The sequence below is a fragment of the Echinops telfairi genome, unplaced genomic scaffold (genome assembly GCF_000313985.2).
Source record: "Echinops telfairi isolate 266 unplaced genomic scaffold, ASM31398v2 ScPeMD7_1;HRSCAF=3_0, whole genome shotgun sequence".
NCBI classification, from domain to species: domain Eukaryota; kingdom Metazoa; phylum Chordata; class Mammalia; order Afrosoricida; family Tenrecidae; genus Echinops; species Echinops telfairi.
Window position 1 is genome coordinate 66,265,377 of NW_022103896.1, and position 3,304 is coordinate 66,268,680.

At 40.3% G+C, this 3,304-nt stretch overlaps 2 protein-coding genes across 5 annotated transcripts in view; one reads left to right on the forward strand and one right to left on the reverse strand.

The window, feature by feature from the left end:
* Window positions 1-3,304, forward strand: part of STAU2 (staufen double-stranded RNA binding protein 2) — a 316,631-nt gene that overhangs the window by 179,155 nt on the left and 134,172 nt on the right. The window lies entirely within an intron of this gene.
* The window catches only part of LOC101646628 (dihydrofolate reductase-like), a 38,190-nt gene that overhangs the window by 1,572 nt on the left and 33,314 nt on the right, over window positions 1-3,304 (reverse strand).

The window sequence follows — 3,304 nt, forward strand, 5'->3', positions numbered from 1 at the left end:
TTTTTTTTAATGCTTTTTGTCTCCTCTCCTTCTGAGACTTCATTTACATCAATATTAGGCATTTTAATATTGTCCCACAGATTGTTGAGGGGTTATTTTTTCAAACATTTTTCTCAGGTTTTCATTCTATAATATCTCTTGAGCTCTAAGTCCACTGAACTCTTTCTTCTATCCTGTCCATCCAGTTAATTGTTGTATCTTAGATATTATATATTTTAGTTATATAACCTCCATATGTTTATAGCTTCTGTTTCTTTGCTAATATTTCTTATCCTTTCATTACAAATATTTTTCCTTTTATCCTTGAGCATGGTTAAAATAGGTTCTTTGAACATTTTTTTCTGCTGATACCAGCATCTGAGATTTATTGAGCTTAATTTCCCTCACTTGAATATGAGTTACCTCTTCCTGTTCTAGGTCTAGTAATTTTGGATTGCCTTCTGTTATGAGTGGCACATTTTAGTACCAGAACCTAGATACTATGTTCTGTTACATTCCTCTGAGTCTTTTAGAATTTTGTTTCCGCAAGTAGTTAACTTGATTAGACCCAAACTCCAGTATTTTTCTCCGCAGCCATGGAAACCATTGAAGTCTGTATTAATCTTTCTTAGTACTAACTAAACTTCCTGAAATCTGCTCCTTGTTTATATGGATCAACCAGAGAATTGGGCAATGTTTATATGCTGAATATGGGTTCAAGGATCAACCAGAGGATTGGGCAATGTTTATATGCTGGATATGGGGCTCTCTGTGAGGCAAAATGCAAGTTTTCTGAGTGTCGTTTCCCACCTCATGCCGACTGAGGCCTGCTGCAGTAAGAGTGGAGCAATGCCTTACAAACAAGCAAGCGACGGTGCCTTTTCCTTCCATACCTGTTAGTTCTCTTCAGCTCCTGTGTGCTTTCAATTCCTTTTCAATGCCTCATGGTAGTTGTTTCTTACATTTTGCCTGGAATATTAGTTACTAATGGCATGTTTGATCTGATGGGAATTGGTTTTCTGTTACCAGAAGTGTAACCCACTTTGGTTGCGATGAAGAAGAAGAAAGAGTTTTCATTTGTTTACTGGCTCTGAATTATTCAGAGCTTCCAAATGAGTAAAAGTTTCTGTATGAAAACTTATAGTGTGATTGTGAAAGATAGAAAAATAAGCAAGTGGTTAGAAAATATCACTTTGAGTGTTGATTGAGTTAAGAATGGATAATACAAAAGCATAGAGGGATATAAACTAACTTAGATGGAAGAATCAAAGATACCTTCAGTGAAGTGAATACTGGTCTGAGTTTTAAGGAATAAGCATGACTTCGCGTTGCCAAAAAGGATGGAGAAGAAACGAGAACATGAAAATGTAGATTCGTTCCCTATTATTGGAGCAGGGAGAATATGTTGCGTAATAGGCGAGGTTCAGGTGCTAAAAAGATTTACTTTTAGACGGTTAGGGAAGAGCAACCTGGTAGAGTAGTGGTTATACGTTGGGCTGCCAACTGCAAGGTCAGCAGTTTGAAACCACCAGCTGCTCCATGGGGGCTTTCTATTCCTATAAAAATTCACTGTCTTAGAAACCCAAAGGGCAGTTCTACCCAGTCCTGTAAGGTCCCTGTGGGTCAGCATCAACTCAGTGGCAGTGAGTTTTTGAGTTTTATGCTAGGGAGAAACGCTAAACCCCATTGCCGTATAGACCCCATAGAGACTAGAACTGTCCACTGAGAGATGGTATGTATATAAGCTGTACCTTGGAGGTTATGTGAAGAGACAAATTGGACATAAGCCCGATAGTGATTAAGTTTATATGTTCATAAGGATGCTCTGTTTGTAAAAGGGCCTGTGAGTAATGCTGCAGAAGGGAGGACCATTGGAAGACTTGGACCAATAATTCTGACTGGCAAGAAGAATATGGAGTAAAGTTATGGCCATGGAGATTTAGAAGCGGAATAAATCTAGAAATTTCAGTAGGGGAATGAATGGATTTTAGAAGGTGATTTGATGTCAGGAGTGAGAGAGAGTGAAGCATTTATAAAATTCCTTACTTGACAGACAGGGTGGCTTTTTAGTGTGCACCACAAAGTCAATGCAAACTTACAGTGTCCCCTATGAAACCGTACAGTGACCCCTATGAAACCATAGGGGTTTTGGAGAAAAAACAATATAGTATAAAAAAAATATGCGTAGGTAGCCTCCAAACAGAAATTACGAAACTTGAACCAAGTGTTATCAATGAATGCTACTTGATTTGGAAAACTAAGAAAAAAGTTGCTCCTTAATTTGCCAGTCCACATTGGAAGTAAACACCCCTTATGCCAGGCAATTTTTTACCTATTTCTATTTTCACTCCTAGGAAGAAATACTATCACTATCTCTTCTTTATCTTCTACCATTCCTTTCCTTACACTCAGTTTCTACTGAAACAGGCAGCAGTAGCCTCCGACACGCCAACTCTGAATGCTGTATCTGCAGCATTTGACAAGACAGACTCATTCTGCCCTTCAATTTTCTTGTGTTGGCTTCGAGATGGCAATCTCTTTTGGGCCTCCATCCGCAATGCTGACTCTGTTTTCCCTGCTTCTGTGCTCAAACGGAGGTGTTTGCAAGGTTCTTTCTATGGCTCAGCGTGTTCTTTTATTACGATAAAGTTTCTCCTTGAGTAGATCTATCTGTCCAACCCTAAACTGACATCTCTCAGTATCTACGATGGAGCTTCGAAAAGTTCATGGGAAAATGAGATGAAAAGATAATTATTTTCTTTCCCCACGAATATTTTGAAGCCTCCTTGCATTGTTTATCTCTAGCTCAGAAACTCTTCCATGCACTCGAGGTTCACATGTCCCCAGTCCTGTCAGGTGGTGTAATGGTTAAGTACTTGCCTGCGAAAGGAAAGGCCAGTGTTTTCAGAGTCCCCGCTGCTCCACAGTCAAAAAGGCTGCATGATCTGCCCCCATCAAGATCAGTCAAGGAAACCATATGGGGCAGCTCTATGCTTTCCTAGGGGACACTGTATGCTTTCCTAGGGGACACTGTACGGTTTCCTAGGGGACACTGTACGGTTTCCTGGGGACACTGTACACTTTCATAGGGTACACTATACGGTTTCATAGAGGACACTGTATGGTTTCCTAGGGGACACTGTACGGTATCATAGAGGACACTGTACGGTTTCATAGGGGACACTGTACGGTTTCCTAGGGGACACTGTACGGTTTCATAGGGGACACTGTACAGTTTCATAGGGGACACTACGGTTTCATAGAGGACACTGTATGGTTTCCTAGGGGACACTGTACGGTTTCATAGAGGACACTGCACAGTTTC